This window comes from Ischnura elegans (genome assembly GCF_921293095.1).
Source record: "Ischnura elegans chromosome 13 unlocalized genomic scaffold, ioIscEleg1.1 SUPER_13_unloc_1, whole genome shotgun sequence".
In the NCBI taxonomy this organism is placed as follows: Eukaryota; Metazoa; Arthropoda; class Insecta; order Odonata; family Coenagrionidae; genus Ischnura; species Ischnura elegans.
In genome coordinates this window covers 5,470,729-5,496,514 of record NW_025791657.1, presented here as the reverse complement: position 1 = coordinate 5,496,514, position 25,786 = coordinate 5,470,729, and the positions used below count along the sequence as shown (strand labels likewise).

Here is a 25,786-nt window from a genome sequence, read left to right as displayed (position 1 = left end):
ACTCCAGAAAATATGATAATTGGAAGGCCATTCGAAAAATGAAGGTCTGACGCAACGGTGAAAGCGAATTTCGATGAGGATTAAAAAGCAATTCTCTAACACTCGACGAGGTGGCTGTGCCTCCCTTCCGCCTCCAGATTCCTATGGAAAAGGCGCACGGTTTACTGTTGTCCCTATGACCGAACAAAATATCTCCCGTCGTTGTTGAGATATTAATTAATGAATAGAGAATTAACTGGGATGTGGCAAAATTTAAAATGGTCTCGACATATCATGTGGACTGCATTTCATAAATGACGTTTTCGAAGCAAGGATTTTATTAACGCCCTAAATGGGGTAGTTTCCTTCAACAAAGAAAGGAAAAGCACTGATTACGATTCGTTAGCCACCATTAGTGTATTCATAATATACAAATTATTTGATTTTAGAAATCCCAGTTTAGACGAATGGCAACGGTCATGTTAACCGCATTTGAAAACCGCATTGGCCAGATTGGCATCCATGCAATGCCACTCCACGTGACGTTACACGGACCTAGTTTCTATACGAGTAGATAGCAGTTTTACATCGTTTACGATTCCCAATGCATGCATGAGGCACAGAGATCAGGGAAACATCTCTTAATAATCGCCTATTAAAACTGCCTATGGTCGGAAAGTTTCCTTCGTTTGATAAGGTGTTAATAATCCTTATTTAAGCAAAGCGCTACCTGCTAGCAGCTTGAATCGCAGCGGCGTACATATTCTCGCTCCGCGGTCACCTAACATGGCGGTAGCGGGAGGTATAATGACGACATATTGGCTTTTCCCAGCGTTCATACTTAGCCGTCGCGTTTTCGTGGAAATTTAATCGTGGAAAATAGATATCGTAATTGAAAAATGTAAAAGCGTGACATGCGTACTCCAGGAATAATAATCTTTCGATTTAGGCAGTAAAAATGTAAAAGGAAACCACCCTATTGCAGTAGGTAAGAGTCAATGGCAACACCGTATCTAAGAGAAAATTAATCCTTCAGCTGCGGGACCTGATGATTTTAACTACCAGCCTGTGCGGAAGAGGAGCATGAAATATTCTTCCCTCTAGCCTGGTGTCTCCAAATCCACAGCCGAGTTCCTCGCAAGGAGTGGACCCATTTAATCCGGGGGAATCCTTCTTCCTTCCGTATCAACAGATGGGCCTACATTTGGGCAATTTTCCTAGGCATATTAACAGCGTGGAGCGGCAAGAAAACAATACAAAATGGACAGTAGGGTACGAAATGCACAGCGGAAAATGACGAAATCATGGAATGTCACGTTTTGCGAAGAGGAGGGAACAATTACTTAGCATGGGAAAGTATAATGGGATAGGGCTCCCTACCTTACGGGGCAAACTGTCATTTACTTCCACATTCCTTAACAAATATTATGTAATTTTTGAAATTTTAATGTTTTTCCTACAGTTGTAGATTATTAGATTTTGATATTTTAAATATTAATACTTCTTCATTTTTTTTAGAAAAAATACGTTTTTATACTTAAAATGTTAAACCATATTAAATTTTCTCTTCATTCTGATCCTGGGAAGTCATACTCCAAATCTATATACATAAAAGAAAGTCGAAAATCGTTTAGTTAGAGCACTTATAACTCGAGAACGACTGCACTTTTTTTATGATATTAGATTCCTTGGATTCATTTCAGCCCCAGATAACATATAGGAAATTAAAAAAGGATAATTTTACGCAAAAATTCATCTCTTTCTATGTTATATGTTTTTAGGAGTTAGTAACGCAACAACAATTGATAAGCCGGTCAAAACTACAAATTAAATCATTTGTTTTGTTTTTACCAATTTTATAACTGAAATAACATTTTAATTACTAAATATATTCAAAATAATGAAATTGCATTTAAAAAATTTAATTTCAGCTGATTGTACTCCCTGCTCCATTTGACTCTTCACTACCGTCTTTGTAAACAAATCTCCAAGCAATTGTTGATAAACGGTAATGTCCGTGTTCCTGTCAAGGAAACGAGCAGACGCAGTAACAAAAGTTTTTATAAAAAGTTCTCTAAGCTCTTAGGGGGATTTTAGCCCCCAAAAATCCCCTAGCTGCGTCACTGCTTCGCTTCGCTATATTTTTTAGCTTCGTCCGCTTTATCTTGCACCCGATAACAAAACAAAAACAGTTGTTTATCAAAAGGTGCTAGACGCTAGATATTAAACCCGAATGTATAGGGCACACCGTGGCGCGTTTACGAATGGAGCACATTTATGCAGTGCATTTTTTCCAAACAGAGATACTATAACTGGCGCGCCTAAATTCATTTGACACGAATGCGGCTTAATAGGGGCTTTTCTTACACGATTTTGAGCATCAGAAAGCGTCGGTCTGGCGTTGTGTTAACCTGCCCCGTGAACGGGCCAAGTTTACGCAACGGACTTGGGCCTGAAACAATTTTTGCTGTTAATAACACATATAGCCAACAACTGAATCCGTGTTTAGTTTTTACTTCATTAACTGCTTCATAAAACCACAATTCCCAACATTTCTCCAGCTATATTGTAAGAAAATTAAGTGAAAAAATTCCGCGTACACGAGCTCTGATCCACCCTTTTTAGATTCAATGAAGAAAATGTCTTTCTGACAAACAATTTTGATACTCATTTACGTATTTTCATTGAATTTGTATCCTTATTTTATTATAATAAATTAAACATGATTAAAAACGATACAGTCGTTCTTGACTTATAAATGGTGTAACTAAACACTAAGTTCATTGATTGTTAGGCGGTACGAAGTTCGCCGGGTCAGCTAGTGCTAAAACAAAATGCAAAATAAGTAACATAAGACTAGATAGTGTACAAACATTTTCGTTTTATTACAACAAAACTCGCACTCGCGTGTCTTGAATTTTGAAATTTTCATACAAAATTAATCGGGATTTAGAATAAAATTTCCTTTAAAATGACGATTAATTCATTATTATGGCATGCACAAAGGTCCAGATATAAATTTGCAAATTGCAGCGGCACATCATTTTGACGCCGACAGTAAGATATTTGCAAAGCAGTGCACACTGACAACTACATGAACGTAATATAGTAACACAATATAGCGCATGCAAATTTGAGGAAAAATAAAAAACATCCAATAAATATGAGGTCGAAACTCCTTAGTTAATAAGCCATGGAAATTTAAATATTTTGTTGGACACACTTTGCAGTTAATCCAGCAATGGATGTGCAGATTTAGTGCCGTCAGAGCGCAGATTTTTTTGTGTGGGAATGCAAGCATCAGAGCCGGCCAATCCATATTACACCAAATAACCCGGTCCATGAAACAAACACAGTATGTCTTCAATATCAGGAAATGTTTGACTGGGGTGTTTCTGGACCAGTCCAAAGGAGTGTCTGCCTAAGGGATTCATTTGTGAACGCCTCTTCTATTCCCATTCCTTTCATCAGATTCACCCAATGTTGACCTTCAGATCGAACGCTATTTTTCCACGAAAGCCATTTGCGTTTTTACGTTCACCCTATCACATGCAATGCTCCACAACGATAAATCCAGCCCCAAATCCACATCTGCGGATATGTAATCCAAACGTCTTCAATTGTGATATATCCACTCGGATGAACATTCATCCCCCACATTGAATACTTCGCCATTGTCGCACCTCCTTCAACCAAATCACGGATGTGGACTGCATCCCACAACACCTGGACTAAGTCGAAGACTGGATTACCACCAGGAACCTTCAACTAACCCTTAAAAAATCAGGTGATACAGTTCACAAGAAAGAAAAAACGCTCCACATGCATATTGATTTACTAGGGCACCTATAAAAACAGGCGAGGCAAAACACAGTGAAATTTCTAGGAGGTACTGTGAATGAAAACATGACTCGCAGCGCAATCAACACAGCACCAATCAAAAAGGCGTAAGGTGCATCACCAGCAATAGCACTGAGAAATTTTTTAAATAGTTAAGGTCCAGCCAATACTCAAGTGCTCCCGGTTAATATGTGGACTGAAATGGGAGAAGGTTATCAGCCCAAAGCTGTTGCTAAATCGTATATATAACCATTATTTTGCTTTTTGCCAGGAATTTTTTTCAAAATTACTGTCAACAAAAGCTGGAGATCAGAGCTACCTTGGCGTTTCGTGTCTTTATTTCAATTTTTCATTCACACGGCACAAATTCACCAAAAATCGAGTCAACATGAAATCTCATCATTTACAACGCAAAATCCACAGCAACCAAATTTCTTTCATGCACTTCATGGGCATAGACTAACTGCCCTACAAGTGCATAGAATTATTAATGCAGCGTTGAATTAATAATTTATCTAAATAATTCACTCAAAGCAAATTATAAATACTAAATAAAACTTAATTACGATAAAAAATGAGATATTAACTGTAGTGACTAAAATTATTAATGTGAACAAAGCTCTAGAATTGTAAATTATAAAACACACTAGTAAATTCCAAAGAAATTCTTATCCTTTAACCTACCTATGTTTTGATGGAGTTGACATAAGTTTATGAAAGAGTAACACCAAAATGTGAGATAGACAAGTTGTATGATTAAATTTTTATGACTTTGCTTCCAAAATATCTACATGATAGCAATGCCTTCGCGGACTTCGAAAACCGGGGCTTTTCATTCCCTGCGATAGAAATATGTGTATTGACCACATTTCTACGTAAAATATTTTGACCATGATAAAATTATCTCAATTGATATATCTCAACAAGCAAAACCACGCGTGTAACGATACCAATTAACTAAAAATGTAATTATACACAGCAGGGAAGTTATTTGATTCATACCTAAAAACGCGACACAGCTACCAGTAAATATACGGAAATTCACCTTAGAAAGAAATTCCTTGCATCGATAATTTTGAGCCTTAACCATGGCTAGCAATGTATTCAAGAGGACATACATTGTAATTTGAACAAATAATAGCATGATTTTGGAGCGGGCATTCAAACTATGTACAACCCAATAGTGATATAATCATTGAAAGGCATGAGGGTACATCAACAATTACAAAAGACCAGTCACTCAGTGCAGCATTCTCTTCATCAATCGTATATTATTATTAACCCATTTACGGCCAACGTTGCGAAAACGCAACATTATTGAGAAATGAAAAATAAATGTTTAATTGAATTTTATTCATGTTGAATTCGCTTTATTCGATAAAAATAAGTTTTAAACTGATTTTTAGTGAGATTATAATGACATTTAATAAGTATTTCGTTATTTATAAAAATACTCAAAATGTGTCAATTTTCTAGTCTCCTGTTAAGCAAGATAAATAATTTTTCCTAAGAGTAACTATTCCCTTTATTAAGTTTTTTATTCGTGCATGTGAACGTAGAAACTTCAATTAATAGATATTAAAGCTTATATTTCGTCAGCCAGTCAACATTAAGCCAAAATCAGATCCTGAAAATAATGTTGCGTTATCGCAACGTTGGCCGAATACGGTATCTATAGGAAGTTATGCAACCCGCATCGCCACATATTTCCGTCTCGTAGGATTCCGCCGTTTTTACTGTCAGATATAATCCTACGTCTTTTTTGCCTCGTATTTGACAGATATCGTCAAATTTGATTATTAAAATTCTTAGATATTATATTTCCAATGAGGTGCCGCATTATTTTACCTAAATCCAATATAAATTAGAGATGCATTATTACGGCTTGAAGTCAAAGTGAATATTTTTACAGAAGATAACGCATTTTCCAGTTTTTAATTGTCATTTTCATCGCAACAGAATGAATTACAACAAATAATGAATATTTATTAATTACATGAAAGCATTTCGGGTGCAATGGAACACAAAACTTTGTACATTCAATCCGAATTAGTCCTTCCTTACTTCACGATTCAGCGATATCACTAACTTCCACAGCAAGATATTGGGTGAAATAAGACGATAAGGCGTATATTTGGTTTGGAAATGATTGAAAGAAAACATATTTAGATAAATAAAAAAATAATCTACACTTTTCAGACAATTCCTGTCTGGACAAAAATGACAAAGTTCTAAATTATGACCTCAATTTGACGGCAAGAATTAAAAATTATTACAATTCGGAATATTTGCGCATAGATTTTGAAATAATGACCACATAGCACCTTACTTTGGTCACTACAGTGCATATGTTCTTTTAAAACAAGCCTTTAAGATTTTGCTTTTAACTTTGGTGCTTATGTTATTCAGACGGTTATAGGGTTCAACCAGGCGATAGAAAATTATTTCCATCGAAATTTAGGCTTTGAAGCAAGCGTTATTCTAGAAATTGTCAAGGTTATCCCTGATCCCTTGAATCAACGTATGTTTTTCGATAACTTCTTTTCATCTTGAACATAATTTATTGTTTTGAAAGAAAAAGGATTATTTGTAACTGGAGCCACCTATGAAAATATAACAGGAGTGCCTGATAGAATATAATAAAATCATCGACGTGAAACCGAGAGGAACATGAAAACAAACATTTGATAGAGCCGAAGGTCTTAGTATTGTTCGATGGAATGATAAATAGATTGTCCCTGTTGACAGCAATACAAGTTTTATGCTTCCATTGGGCACAGGGAAAAGTTTCAGCAGAAAAAAGAAAATACTATTTCACATACTACTTTATGTTAATAAAAGAAAATACTATTCGTGTTATTGGGAAGTATAGTAAATACATGGGTGGTGTGGACCTACTAGGTAATACAAATTACCGAACTAGAATTTAGGGGAAAAAAAGGTCCTAGCTTATCAACTTACTGGACAGCGTTTGCACTAACGCCAGGAGATTGTACAGGTTATGCAACGGAAGTAAATTTCACTGGTGGACTTCAAATCGTATCTAGCAGGGACGCATCTAAAAAGTGAAGTGAATCAGTCGGTAGATGACGTACCCCTATACAATTCGCGTCCTTAAACATAGAAAAAGTTAGGTCATGTAGTTCATCGCGGATTCGTGAAGCATGAAAGGACGAATTTGACCATAGAGTTAAAAACAATTCAGTAGTTGCCGAAACAGTGTAAAAGCCCAACCAGGGATGAATGTACGATAGTTTATGTTCCATTACACCCAAAATGCTTGAGTATTTCATAACTAGCCATTTATTGCTGTAATACAATCTGCAATGATAAAATTTAAGTCAATGAAAATATGTGAAATACATCTTCTGAGCTCTTCTGAGAAAATTTTCGCTTTGACTTAATTCTTTCAAATCGTAAATCATGTCTCTTTTATACTGGATTTAGGTCAAATAACAACATCTCATTGGAAACATAATATCTAAGGATTTTTATTAATCCAATATGACGCTATTTGTCATATACGTGACATAAAAAGGTAAAGGATTATATACGACAGTAAAAACAACATATTCCTACGAGACGGCAATGTATTGGGATGCGGATTACATAATTGCATACAGATACCGGATTCGGCCAACGTTGCGGAAACTCACCATTTTTTTTACCATAAGTAAATTTTTTTGAAGGCCCATATTTTCACTTTACCTAATTTATCATGTAATTAGGTGAAATGAGAGAAAAAATATATTTTTTCAAGTATTTCTTTACTCAGCCGGTAATGGGTTAACTTGATATTTGCGAGTAAATTAAATACAAGCACTGCATCCTCACATTGATCAGGCGATTAAACATCGATCAATCACACAATTAAAATTGACATTACATTGAAAATTATCTTCGCCACTAAGTGCCTAGAGTTCGTATCGATAGTTTTGAAATGCATGGCTTACATTTAAATGTAAATAATTTTCAACAAGTTAAAAAATTAGTGGTTAATACACAGTAATAAATTATTTAGTCCTTGAAAATATAGGATAATAAATATACTTGAACATTAATGAAATAAGATCACAGGCCTAACTGAATATTTTTTATAATTTTCAACATTATGGGAGGTTTTTGCTTTTCATACAAGCAGTACTCGTAATAATAAGAATTATTACCCTTGACAAATATTGATTGACATTGATAAGGAATACCAATTAATTAGACCACTAAGACGTAATCCTGTGTATTTCCAAATGAAAAAAAAGGTGGATCTATCAGGAGCAAGTCTTATCACATTCATTTAAAGAAAAAAGCTTCTTTCCGATGTACTCGCATGCGCAAGACAAGGTTTTGTTTGGTAGTGTAAGACTTTTCTCATTCATTGCACGAATAAGGTTTTTCCTTAGTATGAAACCAAATGTGTCGTACAAGGAGGCTGTTTTGAGAGAAAGACTTATCACATTCATTGCAAGAATAAGGTTTCTCCTTCGTATGAGTCCGAATGTGACTGACAAGGTGACTCTTACGAGAGAATGACTTATCACATTCATTGCAAGAATAAGGTTTCTCCTTCGTATGAGTCCGCATGTGATTGACAAGTGTGCTCTTATGAGTGAAAGACTTTTCACATCCATTGCAAGTGTAAGGTTTCTCCTTTGTATGAGTCCGAATGTGACTGATAAGGATGTCCTTTCGAGAGAAAGACTTATCACATTCATTGCACGAATAAGGTTTCTCCTTCGTGTGAATCCTCATGTGACACACAAGGGCGTTCTTTCGAGAGAAAGCCTTCTCACATTCACAGCAGGAATAAGGTTTCTCCTTCGTATGAGTCCGCATGTGACTGACAAGGGTGCTCCTTTGAGTGAAAGACTTTTCACATCCATTGCAAGAATAAGGTTTCTCCTTCGTATGAGTCCGAATGTGGTCGACAAGGTTTCCCTTTACAGAGAAAGACTTATCACATACATTGCAAGAATAAGGTTTCTCATTCATGTGAGTCCGCACGTGAAAGAGAAGGTTATTCTTTTCAGAGAAAGACTTATCACATTCACTGCATGAGTAAGGTTTCTCTTTCGTATGAGTCCGAATGTGACGGACAAGTTGACTCTTATAAGAGAAAGACTTATCACATTCATTGCACAAATAGGGTTTCTCCTTCGTATGAGTCCGCATGTGACTGACAAGGGTATTCTTATGAGAGAAACACTTGTCATATTCATTGCAAAAATAAGGTCTCTCCTTCGTGTGAGTCTGAATGTGACGGACAAAGTGTCCGTTTTGAGAGAAAGACTTATCACATTCATTGCAAGGATAATGTTTCTCCTTCGTATGAGTGCGAATGTGACTGACAAGGTAACTCTTTAAAGAGAAAGACTTACCACATTCATTGCAAGTATAAGGTTTCTCCTTCGTATGAGTCCGAATGTGACTGTCAAGGGTGCTCCTTTGAGTGAAGGACTTATCACATTCATTGCAAGAATAAGGTTTCTCCTTCGTATGAGTCCGAATGTGACTGATAAGGATGTCCTTTCGAGAGAAAGACTTATCACATTCACCGCAGGAATAAGGTTTCTCCTTCGTATGAGTCCGAATGTGACGTACAAGGCTGCCTTTTCCAGAGAAAGAATTTTCACATTCACTGCAGGAATAAGAGGTCTTTGCTGTGTGTGGAACAACTGTGCTTGATTTCCCATCTACAATAAAGCTTCTCCTCTCCTCGTACACATTTTTATTCTCCCTTGATCCTCCAAAGTTAACCTTAAGAAGCCCGTTTTCTTTTCGTCTCACTCCTTGGCTTTTACACATCAGATGATTTAAACTCTTGGAAGAGATGGGCTGACAAGAAGTATTAGTTTCTCTTATAGAAACAACGGTTTTGTGGGACGAATCTTTTCCGATTGACAAATTTGAATCAATAACCAAAAATCCGGAACCGAAATGAATCTCGAGGTGCTTAATGAGATCAGATTTGGCATTGAAAGCATCTCTGCAGTTGAAGCAATGATAAGATTTTTCCCTGGAACTGGCACGCTTCCCAAGATTTTTGATCATGCAAGTACTTTTCACTTTGTTTTCCCTTACGGCTGTCTTGGGGGCATTCTTCCCATTCTCAGTGCTCCTGAAAAACTTAATTGTCTCTGCATTATCACAACCACCTCTCTTCTCAGCAATAGTCATTGTTGCTCTATCCCCTCTGATTTTAGACGCATGTCTAGATTTCGAATGTAACCGTCCATCAATAGGATTTGAGCACACTGTTATTTTATCAGCAAGCAAGGTATCACATTTCTTAGTGTCTTTATCCATCACCTTTTTTCCTTTCTTTGAATGTGATGCTCTAATCTTTGGTTCAAGGACTGCAAACAAGGCTGAGGCTCTTTGAGGAGCTGGGGACTCTAGAAAAGAATTTCATATTAAAAATAAGTAAAGTCAGGCAAGAAATCTATGATTCTTTGAACTAATTTATAACAGCCATTAGACAGATATCAAGGTAGCTAGTTTAACCGATCCTTCGGTTAGATGCTATACTTATATCAAGGTGTCAATTAATTTTATACGGTGGTCTCCATATATTTCTTCACAAATGAAGCGGCACTGCTAGAGAAAATTAGCAAAATGTTGCATACTAACCTCAAGTATCTACGCCACGAAACACCTCAATGCTTTTTTTATGCACAGAGGTAATCATAAACTCAATTTACAAATCGCAAACATACATGTAACATTGAATTGAAACAATGATCATTATTATAAAAAAACAAATACTTCATTACATTACATTACAAACCTTAAAATATGTAATATAGAAATGCAAAGGTAGCAGAGGGGCTAGAGGGTAATTAAAGCTCACAAAAAATCATTGCCAGCTTAAAAAATCATAGAGATGAAGATGGAGGTGCAAAAATGGCATATTATAAGAACCTACCTCCAAGAACAACATGTATTAAATTTCTGTATGAACAACAATAGCAGTAAATGAAGATCAAATTCTCTGAGTGGCACACCTTTATATTTCTAACGAAATTTTCATAACCACTTCGCCTTGCATTATTTATCAAATTATTTCAAGTATAAAGGGATGGGATATTAATGATCTCATACCTAGATTAACATTAGGCATGGTAGATGGGATGCCGCATATCCAAATATCCATGGTAATTGCCCGTCATTGGATACATTGGATCCAAAGTTGCGGAAGGCATCGGATCTGGATCCGAAATTTTATATAATTGCTCAGTGAAAGCACACCCTATCTGAGAAGAGTGGAAATGGTTCTAACTCTCTCCTTGAATGCGCCCTCACAGTGCCGCTGATATATCTTTCTGCCAGTCTTAGTTTGAGAGCATGGACGGTTTAGGATGGATTTGTTTAAAAAAACCATCAGAACAGACGAAGTATGCAGAATGTTAACATCACAAAAAACTTGTTATGTTTGCACAATGCGTCCAACATTTTGATAAAAGGCTTTGCATGCAAAGGCGCACTGAAATGGTAGACAGTACATTTTGTAACATATCAGTAGCCTTTCCCCCACACTACTTCCCGACGCCGTAAGAGGGCCATATACAATCGTCTGATTTCACTTGCTGACCCAGTATAAGGGTTGAATTCACCATAGATTTGGCCTAGCAAGCAATCACCATGAAGCCTGATTCATGAGCAAGTCTGTAAGAATACCTATTTAATTTCCTCACTTCGTCAATTCACAGACTTCAGATGAAAAAGCTTTTAATCGGTTAAGATATCTGATTTCCAGGTTGTCCACATTTCCTAATATTTCCCTTATAATTTATCGATTTTCATAAGCAATCATCACAATGATATTTTAATTTTGTATACGTCCAGACTGAATTTTCACAAAACTCAAAGTACTTAGAATGCGAAGCAATGTACAAAATACCACAAGAACATCCTAATAAAAGATAAACTTAACAGTTATAAGTTAAATTAACATCGAAATTATTCAAACTTCTCATATCCACCCTTAAAGATGGCGATGCCTTGTATTTCACTGCTCTACCTTTTACAATTTGGATGAAGCAATAACCTTTAAATCTTAGCTAAAGAGAATAAGTAAGCAAGGCCTGGTAACCCACTTTCATTACTCTGCAGAACTACAACTACGGCACATAAGGTATTGAAAATGAGTTAATCCTATTTGTAGCCGAACTATTTGTTTTCCACATCCCACTTTTTCTATGAATAACCGTTAGGCTTATTGAAGGACAGTTGCAAAAAACAGTGAATTGATTGGAGTTGTATCAAAGCAAAATTTTACCATCATTTTAAAACTGAAAAAAACCAGTTCAGCTCATTTCAACAAGTTCCATGTTCATTTTGTCTAAGGAGGCTTCAATTGATATGGTACATAACTGGAATCTTATTCTTAGTATTCTTCACAAATGATATATTGGGAATTTTTTTCTATTACCCAGTCTTAAAGATAAAATTTTTACGTGGAGTACACTGGAATTCCCTTATGAATGCACATGACTGCATATATTGGTTAATGTCATTGAAGCATGACAAAAATTTTACTAGATATTTGCCGACCTGATTACATTCTCAAGCAGAACTAAAAATCATAAACTAAAGAATGTATACATGGATGACAAATACAGATACTACATCCTTCACAAGGGAAGTGTCTAAAAACAGGGTCTCAGATTTCAATTAAATTTTCTTGTGTTATACATAGTCCATTGGGAACTATTCTTGAAATAGCCCCCATATGGGGATTTATAACCAAATAGTTTGCACTGTAATGGAGTTAAACATTTAAAGTTCAAATACATTAATGCATAAGAGCCACTCTGCAAAGGGCGAGCATTAGTCCAGTGGTTAAAGTGCTCAGTTGTCACACCGAGGACCCGGGGTCGGGCTTCATGAAAAAATAAAATTTTCAGTGAACTTAAAGATAATATTGAGGAAAAACAAGCTTTTGTAAAATAGGGTGTAGAAATAAAACACAAAAAAAATCAAATTCAAAATTTGATTGAATTCTGATACCCCGTTTTTGGACTCGGCCTAATCAGAATTAGTTACAAGTCTTTTCTGTGAAGTGTAATTTTCAAACACTGAAGATCACTCACCTTCCGCCTCTGTCATAAACTCCATGGCCATTGAGTGATTCTGAATCAGCTCTCCATTCTCTGTATCAGTAGGCTGAAAGCAAGCAGATTTCAGATTTACTAAATACAAATACATCTCAAAAATCATAAAATAATGAAACAAAAATCTTAAATTCTCGTTAATCTCTGGCTTGAAAAGAATAACATATGAAGTTACAACACCAACATTAATCCTAAACACTCTCCAATAATATACTGTCCTAATCTAACGACCTTAACGACCACTCATTCATTCACTCACCTATACAAATGTTTGGGGTGAACGAGACGAGATACGGCAAAAAGTCTAATGAAGACCCCCTCTAAAATTGTCTGAAACCCCAGGAAAAATTATGAAAACACTAAATTTACAATTATTTATCCGTCTATTCAATTAAAAGTGTGTATAGGGATTAGTTTAAAAAATGGCCACCAAATTCCAATGGCGGCGCGGCAGTCATACAAACGAACAATCATAGCAACATATTTGTTTATGCAAACAAGAGGAGCTAAATTGGGAAAGAAGATAAAGGAATTAAAACGAAACTCTGATAAATATAAGGAAGGAAATCAAGAAAGTAATTGTTGAAGTGTCTATTTATTTGCGTCTTTCTTTTCGCAGGAACAAACGTCTGTTTAAATCAAAGCGCATTCAAATTAAAAGCGGAGAAGTATAAGGTAGGAAATTAGTTGTTGTTTTTGGTATATTACATCGAAAGTGTGGTGGTTATGAATTTCAAAGTTAACAAGTGCACTAAATGCCAATTTAGAAATATGATTCGTGCTGTTGACTGTAGTTCGTATCTTGTTGGCGATAGACGATTGTAGTAGAAAGACTTTTAAACAAGTCTTACATAATATAGGTCGGTAAAAATGATTTTCTTTTCATTTTTTGTGATGGTGATAACTTTTTATTTTTGTTTACGTTCTACTTTCCGTTAATGTCCTTTTTAATGTACAATGTTATCCGTGAGCTGCAGGAGTGAATAGGCAGTGAATAATACAATATGGCAGATAAGTGCAAATAAAGGTATTTCTTATTCAATTATTTGTCTTGCGAAAATCACGTTTCCTTGAGTGAGTAAGTTATTCAACTGTGAAAATTATCGAAATCTTGACATTCACAATGTCTTGTACACCAAAGGCAGTGATCCGTTACTCACCAGATTTATTGCGTATTGCGTGGGATATTAAAGCTGAGATATTTCTGTATCCCGATTTATTAAAATTTTACATTGAGGTATTTCTGAAGTGAAATAATTCGCGATCACGATAAATAATATTTCGATAAAATTCGTCATACTAGCCCCAATTCCTGCTAAGGCGCATTTGTTTCTAGATATTGATATTCAGTCCCTTCGTAATTCGTTTACGAAGGGGAACAGCTGTAACATCTTATTCGTATATCAAGAATTTGGTTGAGTTTTGTGGAAAATAATTAATAAACGTGTTTTTCATTGTAATTCGTAAATTCGTTATGTTATGATATTACGTATGCATTGGGTGTTACAGTGGAACGTGGTCTCCACGTTTTTTTGTATTTGAATTGAATAAGTTAAAGAAACTCGTAGAAATTTATTTTACTTTTTTAGCCCCTCAGAAAAACGTTTCTCTTTATAAATATTTACATTCATAATGAAGCCTACGTACCACACGCTCATTTTACGTGAAAGTGGAAATATTTCTTATACCTAAGCTAGCCAGCTTTAAAGTAAACAATCCTTAAGTAACAAGTAGCAAACAAAAAGTGTAAGACCTCCCACAGCGAGCATAACAGGCCGCAGGCCTTTTTCGGGGGGGCCTAGGGGGGGCAGAGCCCCCCCAGCGAGCTAAGCGAGTAACTAATATATACACTCCTTTCAACAGGTCTTCTGCATAGTTAGTTCTTCTATTATTGATTATATAGGGGATTTCTTCGTGAATCTTCATAACTGGGGGAAGCCATATTGGATAACAGTTTTACTTATCAGCTCTCCGTCATGGATGGGGATGATTTCCTCGGCTGGCTCCTGCAGCGTCTTCATTCACCATTGGCTGAGTGAATATTTAATTCACGGCGTCGTGGATTGACCTTATTCCTCTTAGCACAAGCAATCACACACGCTTATGAATCAGTTCTCCTTACCTTGTGAATGCTGATTTAAAGGTACCCATGAACCATGCCAAGGGGCATCGTTTACAATACGTTGTGACCATTTTTGAAAAGAATGATAAAGGTTTCAAAATCTGGGCTCAAGTGCCCGAGTTTACAGTACTTGAAATTGAGGATTTCTCCCAAATGTCACTCAAATCCATTAATTTAATTGAATGTGAATTTCATTCATACCTCAGTGGCATCAGTCTCCTTGGGAGACAGTTCGATCTTGGCCAAAACCAGCAGAGTATCACGGTCTATCACAACGGCTCTTGTGCCTTCAGCATCCACCTCATCGCCTTGGGAAGATGTTGAGGCCTGTACCTGCATATGAGTCCAAAATCAGCATCATTAAAGACATAGATACAGAAATATAGAAAAAGCTTTGTGGGTACACAAAAAATAATGATTCCTATTTATAGCATTGATAAATATCTACACACCTCCTCAACACATACACTTCTGTAATATTCAAATCTTAACAGCTTGTGTTATACATTGACATGCAATAAATTGTACAAATATCTATCATAGTACCCGAAAAAGAAAAAACTCATCTCATCAAGAAAATGCAGGATTAGTCACAAGTAAAAGATCAATACTACCGTGTGAACGAATATTTGTCCAATGCTTCAATGTGACTGAGATTTAGGTGTAATTTGAATTGCTTCAGGATATTGTTGCCCTTATTATTGTTTATTTTGACTAATATTCTATGCAAGCAAAAAGTGTTCCAGATAAGGAAAATATTCTCGCCTCACGTACAGATAAAACATCTATTGAAAACCGTCAAGGATAGAACTCCACTACAAGTCGAAGGGGTATATCGAATTCCTTGCCAGACCTGTGGGAAGAACTACATCGGCGAAACAGGCAGATCGGTTAAAACACGTCTAGAGGAGCACGAGAGAGCAATTCGACTGGGGCAGTCAACGAAGTCCGCGGTAGCCGAACACGCAGCGCTGGGCCACACAATCGACCTTAAGGAAGCAAAACTTGTTGAGAGAGTGAAAGGCTTTAAACAGAGACTCGTAAGAGAATCAATAGAAATATCTAAAGAGGAGAAAAACAACTTCAACAGAGACACTGGCCTTAAAATCAGCCGTACTTGGCAACCCGTAATCGGCAAAAATAATCGACAACCTACTCCTCCAACCTCTCACTCCCCTCCTCCCACCACCTGACACGTATACCTATATATACCAATTTTAAATCCCACCTCTTCAGATTCCCTTGAGAAAGCGACCAGCATCGGTCGGGAAACGTTGGGGCCACCCAAAATCTGACGCGGCGACATAGCCCAAAAGTTTTCATTCAACATGACGAGCACCCGCGAAAGTTTTAACGACGAATTATCCCATACATGAACATTAACAAACTTTGAAATGATAGAAAGAAGACTAAAGAATGGTTATAATGCAAACAACGTTTATTAAACTATTAATTTGTTTAATAAATCAGCGAGATTAGTTAATTTATTAAAATTTTTAAGAATGATAGTAATATTAGTTGAAAATAATTTTCACAGTCTCACGGGATTCTGGATGAATGTCATTTACTAACTCCTATTGAAGAAACATTCACGGTTAATTAGTTAATAATATGTGATTCCTTAAATTCCTAAACATGCAAGTACTTTCATTTCAAATCGTATCTCCTCGTCCAAGGAATTTGTTAATGTTCTCTGCAGCATTCTCGTCATCCTCGTCGTACGACCCAAGTCGGCACAGAAATCCAATGACGACTTTGGGCTATCTTCATTGCCTTTTACATGAAGAAGAGTCGTAAACCCTAAATGAACCTCCTTGCATCCAGAGTTATCACTTTGCTACGGTCAGGTGCGATTTCATCTCCATCACCATCATCACCTTCAGCTTCACTGTTGCCTGTGTAATATGGTTTCAGCAATATCAAGTTTACAGTTTTCATTGGTCCAAATTGCAGTGAATATTATCGAGCTCTTCATGGCTTGTTATGTGGCACAGTTTGGAGTTGAATACATTTTCAGATTCTGCTGTAATGTTGTACACTGCACTGAAACTTTAGAAATCGCAATGAAAAAACAATTTTGAATTTTTTGACATTTGACATCGGGCCAGCCTTTAGCCAGAAACAATATTACTTGCTGAATGTTCACCTTTGAGCTTAGCGCGTTGGCGGTGGATGATGATATCAGAAGGTTATCTTCTATAGATTATAGAATATTATCTACTTATTTCGCACGGTAAAGTGTTCTCAAATTTTTAATGATCCCCATATCCATTGGTTGCTCCAAGGACGTTACGTTTCCAAGCAGAAATTCCAACTGATAATTTTTTAACACACAATTTTGCAATTAGCATGTGCCGTACAATTGTCAAGTACAAGAAGAACCTTTCTTGATTCCCATGCTAATTCTATATCCCCACTGGTCAATCATTGCGTAAAGAGACTCACTGTCATCGCTACCTTGCTATTGGCTTCGTGCATTGATGGTAAACTGCTTATTCTTAACCCTTTAAAGCATTGAGGCTCAGCACTTTCCAGAATTGCCAGAAGAGTTTTTTGTCAGTTCCCGAAACATTTAAACAATACTAAACAGTGATGCGATCCATCGATTTTTTGAAGCCCGTTGGTCCTACAAGACTGTAATAAGAAGAGCCATTTGGTGTTGCTCGATATTACAGTCCCGTTTCATTGGCATTGTAAATGCCATCAGCGCAAAAATTCAGGAGTGAGTTGGGCAGTTTGTTCAATGGCCACTCCTCGGCACTCACAACATTAGCACTTTTTTCTCCGTTAGCTCTCTTGAATTTTATTTTGTTTCTGGTCTTCCATCGAGATACCAACCATCTGTTGCCTTAAAATGGTCATGACCAAGTTTCAAAGCTAGTTCCTCCGACTTCTTATTTAACATTGGACCGCTTACACAAATCCCTCGATCGCTTACAATGGAATACCATTGATTTAAAGCGTCCTCAACATCTGGATCCTTACCTTGACGCTTGCGTTTCATAGACGATGCCTGCTTTCCTTTTTGACTCCATCTGAGCTATCGTCAATTTCGGCATCCCGGTAATCTCAGCCAAACGGAGATGACTGGATTGAGGATAATCTTTATTTTTGTCGAGTATAGCAAATTTCAGCGAGTAAAAGGTCTTAACGTGACATATTATTCAAGAAATGGAGCGTCACTGAATCTCAGAATTAAAACAATATCACCTATCCTAGGTTCACTTAGATCGTAGAGCACGAGATAAATCCCACCAAATGTGCGCACCATTTAAACTGGTTTTAGACTGTTAGTTCACAGATGACTAGGTACAAGTGAAGAAAAAAATGTCTTTTGTGCATGCATAGACTACTGGGAGAGTGATGGGGAAAAAGAGAAAGGAACGAAGAAACGTAATTTTCCGATAGTGACTACTCGGTTGTACAGAGGGAAAGGAATTGAAAGGATAGATTTCATGAGTAAGTTGAATTTTGTTCAAGATGCTGCGAACAAAAAGCTCTTTGTTAGCGAAATTGTTCGCCTCGTACTGTCTCCTCTGCTCAAAATCAGCCTGTAATTCCTAGAAATTGGCCCGTACTCGCTCTTACACCCTCACCACGGGTGTCATCAGCACTTTCTAATTATCCCGGGCTCATTCTATCACCTATAGCCTGCCACAGGAGTCCTCTCCTCTTGAACACATCACTACGTTGAATGAGGTCTCATGGTCGGGAAACAGCATCCGATTCCTCACACGGATGATATAAGAACAAGAGTTTTAAGATTAAGGCAAGAATAGGTACACTTGAGAAAAATAAGACTAAATTTTTGAAGGAAAATTTAATAAACAGTATTCTGATACGAAAAAATTTTAATTTCGTCGCGAGCATAGAGTCAATGTCGCCGACTCACGGCCCAATAAAGCGGCATGCTGTCCCAATTAAGCGGAGAAAACTCTGGGATATTCTTCAATTGGATTCGGTTCTTCAAGATTTGCCCCAATTAAGCGTCCGCCCCAAGTAACCGGTGGACCCATTAAGCGGAATTCTTTACGTACAAGAAGTAAGCCTCAAACGATCGTGAAATTACTATTATTATAACATTTAAATTTTTGATGCTTTTTTAGGGGTGCATCGTGGGTAGTAACTGTATTAAATGCGTACAGGGTTCCCACTCTAACTACAATATAAAATTCACGGTTTTTTCCAGGTTTTCACGGTTTAAATGTCATAAAATTCACAGTTTGTACATTAGGCATTTTAGGCAGAAATATTGATCACGTAACAATCATCCGTCGCACGTAAACTAAATATGTAACAAACACGACAGATACCTTGAATGCAAACGCACAATCAAAGTGCTACTTCTCATGACGTCTCCTATCGTTAGCGAAATTCAGGTCCGGCTAAAGGGTGTGGTTGCAAAAATGGAGGGAGCAGGGTGGCATGGAAGTGAAGAAGTACCTAATTTTTTTGCCAGGGTTAATGTCTTCCAAACACAGGTTTAAGGTCAATGTGCTGTCATGGCACACGGACCAATTAGTAATTGTGCTTCGAATACACGTGCGCAGATAAGTGCCTGGGCAGGGTCTGCACATGACTCGGCCTAAAAACATGATCGAAATATCGATTTTTCTTTTAATATTGTCGTAATGCAGCGATAGAATTAATTTTCTTATCACAACTAATAGTTTTTTTCACTTTTTCATTCTTCCTCTTAATCTTTTGACGTTAAAAAATTATGAAAACTTCCATGCTCTCTCTCTCTCGTGAAAATCAACAACCCAATATTGTTTTATTCCCATGACAACTTTTATATTTGAAGTTATTGACGGTTTTATATTCCAATTATATCATACTTACGTATGCCAATCTGCCAATGGTAGTTCTACATTCAGGTTTGAGAGATTTCTAAGATTTCATGGCGAAATATTTTTTTGGTGCTTTTTTAGGGGTGCATCGGGGTAGTAGTAACTGTATTAAATGCGTACAGGGGTCCCAGTCTAACTACATTATAAAATTCACGGCTTTCGCCAGGTTTTTTCACGGTACACGAAATTCACCGCTTATTCACGGTTTTAAGGCTTTCACGGTTGCGTGGGAACCCTGGTGTATAACTTAAAGCACACGAATATAACTTTTTAAAATACTAATCTTACTAATTTTACTTAATTTTAAGGTTTACCAATTCATGGGACTCAACAGTGTATGCAACCAGCTCTACACAAAATTATCTCTGTAAAAACTGATATGAAATCCACATAATCACAGTTCTCCTTATCTGGGTGTAAAACATAATAATCAAATCTTCTTGGAGCAATAAATTCAGAAGCTATACAGGAAAATAACTTCTATGTACTTGTTTTTTTTATTCTATCAGAGAAACTAGTTATTGATGCATTATTGTCAATTTATTATAGTGAATTCTACCTAAATGTGATGTCTAGTATCCTCATCTGGGGCTCTAGAACCAATTATAAAATAATCTTCAAAATTCATCCGAGGATATTATAGGTTATACGTAAAATGTCTGCTTAAACAGCATGACTCACTCTACTTCAAAAATTGACTATATTACCTCATACATGTGATTTATGTCTTCTACTAATGTTTGTGCAAAAAATTATATTTATAATTGTTATGAATTTCTTCATAAATATTTTTTTTTCTTTTTTCATTAGTACTGTTTTTGTGTCTTACATACTCACTGACATGCCCTATATTTGTCCAAACAAATCACTGGACCAATTTAAATATTATTATTATTATTATGTTTACCTGAACAGAGGCTTGGGCCACAAGGCAATTTGTGGTCCCATCTGTGCTATCATTGTGCACAAATCCTCCTCCATCATCACTGATCTGATCTACTTTTACACAAGGGAACCCACATGTTCCCATTCCACTCTGATAAAAAGAGAATTAACACTAAATTGCTATGGGTTTTCACAAATCGGCACGAGAAGTAAAAGTTCACAACCAAAACATCAAATGTATAATCAAATGAAAAATTCCCTGAATTGCTATTCTGACCTCAGAGAGGAAAGCAGGATAAATTTATTGACCAAAAAGATATGGTCCGTTAAGTTACTCTGCCTTTCCAATTAGCCATAGAACCTTCCCAAGAATGAAGAACAAATTTATCAGCAATATTTTGAGAAATGATTGTCTCATGACATCATTCATTGGCAACCAAGAATTTTTGTCTACATGTCCAGACAAAAATGTTGATTTCATCCATTTAAGGAAACCATTACATTTTATTTCAATCAAAGTTGAACATATAGCATGCTCCATCAAAATCAGCTTACAGAAAATAATTGATGCCTGTCAACAACCAACCTGGTTTGCCAATATCCAATACCCTCTCCAAAGATGGTATCACTTGCTAAGTGAGCAAAGGTGTGTGATCAGAGCAGCTGTATGCCCCCATTCTGTTCAGTGCAATGACCCATTCATTTTGAATGATTTCGTCAAGAATGACACATCTCTTTGTTACTTAAAAAAACATTTGGTCCAATTTTCCAAAACTTAAGGAACTGTGATTCCCTTAATCTTCCTTGAAAAAGCAACCAAAATAGGTCTGGAAACGTAGGGGTTAGCAAAAAATTAGCATGTCAACATAGTGGAGGAGCTTTTCTTTAACCAACATGATGAGTAACACTGAAAGTTCTAATTAAGACTTACGAAACATCTAACATTTACTATATCATTTGATGAAGGAATGGAAAAGGCATTTTTAGTATGGCAAATGATATTGAATTTATCCATGGAGGACTAAATTTGTGTAGTAGCAAAGCTATGCTTAACAAAGCAAAGATGAACTTACCAAGTCGTCAGTTGCCAATGGATCCAAAGCATTACTTGAAATTGCAGCTAGATACGGTGTGTATATCTCAGGATAATTATCATATCTGAGAGGGTCTTTGTTCTCCTCTTTCACAGATACCTAGAAGATAATGCTGGGTGCCAATCAATGGGGAAAAATAAAAATGTAAATAATTATAAAAAATAACAATAAAACCTTCTCTTTCACCTGAGACTACTCGAGCTGGCTGAAATCATGTTTGCATAAGATTTTAGAGACAATCTAAAATGAAATGGCTGACATGACCAGTTTACTCTGCACGCCTTGGTGTGGAATGCTTCTCAATGTGCTAGTCACAGTAGAAGTGGGTAAAATCTTCACCTTTCGACTCTGGTATTACAGGTTCGAATCCCAAATTGGTGGCCTTCCCCCGTCCAGGCCTTGGTATATTTGCATGTTCTCAACTTGATTGTAGGAGAGGACTTCAAAGTCTTGAATTCCATCAACCAATAAAGATAAAGCTATTATCACCATTTGTTCACATTTATTTAGAATAAGGGCCATTTGTTTCATCGACATTGCAGGGCCACCTGACCCTTGGAACACCATCAGCCCCAGCATAAACTGATCTTGCCCTACATGTGCATTATCAAGCTTATAAATAGCCATTTTTTCTAACTAAACAGGTCCTAAGGCTTGAATGCCTTACACCTTAAAATACACTGCCGCGAATCGTCTACTACTTATCATTTCAATTAAAGAATCTACATTATACTGCATATAAAGGGAGAAAAGCTCAGATAAATAATTTTAAAATGTACAGCAACACAGCAGAATCTTCTCCTTATATATACAATCGCATGTCTAACCACTCACTCACTCACTTCCAGATGAGCTGGAGAGCTGAAATTTAATACAAAGGAGGGGGACCGGATGTGATCCAGCGGAAAATTCCAAAAATACGAAAAAGTCGATTAGTTTTCGAGATATATCAACTTGAACTAAGATGGGAGCCTTATGGGACTAAGAATTTTTTCCTTATATTGCGTATTTACGAATGTCTGAGGAAAATGAAATTCCTATGACGAAAACTAGATTTTTTGGTTGATTTTTTCATGTGGTTGTCATTGCGATATTTTGTCAAAAAGTATTTTTTATGATTTTTTGAAAATTTCCTATGCTTTTCTTTCGGGCCTATCTTGGAATATTCATAAGTAGAAAGAATTCCGAGGAATAAACGATTTTCAATTTTCCATTGTTGAGATGACGAATTTTCGAACTTGGATTTGAGACATGTGCCATATGAAAATTTGGAATCTTCTGGAAAAACCGTTGAGGGTACTTCATATCCTCACGATTTACCCTGATTTTCCCGTAAACCTCTTGGTTGATTCATAATAAAATTCCAAAAAATATCCTGCACATGAAAAATCACAGTCGCCATTATTTTGTGAAGTACACGATCTTGAATAACTTGGCAACCGTTCAAGCTAGACGAATGAAATTCTCAGGGTAAAACTGTTATGAAAAAAGTCAACTTTTAAAATGCTGGCCATTCCACCTGATTGATTCATGTGAGAGTTAAATCGATACAAATCTCTTTAGATACGCTTTATTCGCTAATAACTTTTTTGTTATTCAAAGTATGAATATAATATTCAAATATAATATTACTGCTAACGTGTTAATCAGACAAAAGTAAAATCTAGCGGATCGAATGATTAGAGTGGAAGATATTATCGATCCAAGTGTGCATTCGATAGATGCTTTTTTCAGACTTATTTACATAGTCACGGGGATAAAAGTTCTAACAGATTGCTTAAACAGCAATGTTCTCTACATGCATATGAACTATTTTGATAAGCAACGTTTCTATATAAAGATACATCTAAATGAAATAATATCGATATGTCTTATTTTCTCATTTGCTATTGACCGTACCCAGCCTGTGCGAAGGCTTATTCGCAACAGGAATCAAAGTAGCTCACATCTGGTGGCCAATGTCAGAAATGAGACGTAGATGATCGGCCGGCTTGTTTACTGATGCTGACGCTACAGTCTAGCGGTGAGCGAAACGGGTGTATTTTCAGCAATTTTGTGAAGCGAATACTGATGTATATCTCAGTTGTGAATAATGGATTAAGTAATTTTCACCACATCTGACGTTCTGGAGTTCAATAGAGACTTCAAGAGGTCCTCCGTTGAGGGCTATGAAGTAGAATGCTATAATCACATATGGAAGTTGTCGTGATTGAAGCACTGGAGTATTTGGTTCTTGTAATGGGCTTTTTCATACACATAAGCGTTATTAATGGAATGTCACACGAGATACAAGCTTTTCAGAAGAAAATTGGCGCTTTTTTCCGTTTTCGTGTGTATTGTTTGCCAATTTTATCAACCATCTATCACAATAGCTATCATTATTAAAATCATCAAACAATATGATAGGCATCTAGTCACATAAGCCATCTGTCCTCAATAATCTATTCTTCTTAAGGGAATTCGACGTCGGTGTTGTCGTGAGTGGAATTCCCCTTGTATTGGCGTTTTGACTGCTATGTGGAGTCACTCGACTCTCACCGGCTAACGAAGATCGATGGGGAAGTGGCGAGACGGATCGCGCGAGAGTCTCCGTGCCTCGGCGCCGGTCGGCAAAATTGAATTTTGGCCATTTGGGCAAAGCGACTCGAGATACCCTTTAACCCAACGAAGCACGCAGGCCTTAGGAACGTCGGGGTTTCGCCCCGCATCGTATTCGGAACAGCAGGGCCTAGCTATTGAATGAGAAAGAGACAGATGTTTTAAGGACCGACCCGGTTTTGACGGGCCCCCGGGCGGAAGATGTCCCGCCGATCGTGGGGGGGGGCTCTCGTGATCCGTGTGATAAGTCTTTATTTTATAAAGTGAAAATGAAGCACTACCGTAGTGTTTCGGGTAGTGGTGCCCATATTTCGGATGGGAGGTGGTGTACTGTCTTTTGCTTCGTATGTCAGTGCTAAAGCCAGTTGTCTGATTTATATTCAGTGCTCACGCGCCTTTCAGTGCATTGCATTTACAACTGTCATTTGCTGATTGCGTTGAAGTGCCTCCGACTGTTGGTTTAATTGTCCTGCATGGTTATGCTGTGGTGTACTGCCATTTGCTTCATATGCAAGTGTTTAAGCGAGTTGTCTGATTGCTATTCATTGTTCATGCACCTATTTTAATACATTGCATTCTCAAATGCCCTTTCTTGATTGTGTCGAAGTGCCTCCGACTGCTTGTCGATTTAATTGTCTTGCATGGTTATGCTGCGTTGACCTGACTTTTACTTCATATGCTAGTGTTTCAGCTAACTGTCAGATTGCTATTCATTGCTCACGCGCCTATTAATGCATTGCATTCACAACTGTCATTTATGTTGATTGTGTTGAAGTGCCCCTGACTGTCAGTTGGTTTAATTGTCTTGCATGGTTATGCTGGGATGTACCTACTGCCATTTGCTTCATATCCAAGTGTTTAAGCGAGTTTCCTGATAACAATTCAGTGTTCATGTGACTATTAATGCATTGCATTCACAACTGTCCTTTGCTGATTGTGTTGAAGTGCCTCTGACTGCCTGTTGGTTTAATTGTCTTGCATGGTTATGCTGGAGTGTACTGCCTTTTGCTTCATATGCAAGTGTTTAAGCAAGTTGTCTGATTGCTATTCGTTGTTCATGCACCTATTAATGCATTGCATTCACAACTGTCTTTAGCTCAATCTGTTAGATTTAGCGATATTTCTTTCCTTATCCCTGAATGTGACGCTGTTTAATTGCCTTAGTATATTTTCATTTTTAATAAAACTGTTTCGAACGTTAGGCGTTGAAGTGGTGATCTATTGTTTTTCAGTGATCTTTTTCAAATGTTAATGTTGCCGTGATTTTATATAATACTGTTTTTATCAATAAAAATGACTTAAAGTTTAATT

At 36.8% G+C, this 25,786-nt stretch overlaps 1 protein-coding gene and 1 long non-coding RNA gene across 2 annotated transcripts in view; one reads left to right on the top strand and one right to left on the bottom strand.

The window, feature by feature from the left end:
* LOC124172007 overlaps window positions 1-25,786 on the top strand; it is a 360,175-nt gene that overhangs the window by 178,476 nt on the left and 155,913 nt on the right. The window lies entirely within an intron of this gene.
* On the bottom strand, window positions 12,615-22,002 carry LOC124172011. Its single transcript, XR_006868043.1, has 4 exons — window positions 21,857-22,002; window positions 15,250-15,381; window positions 12,906-12,978; window positions 12,615-12,694 (listed from the first exon to the last, which is right to left on the bottom strand). It is a non-coding gene; the product is annotated as an uncharacterized LOC124172011 (long non-coding RNA).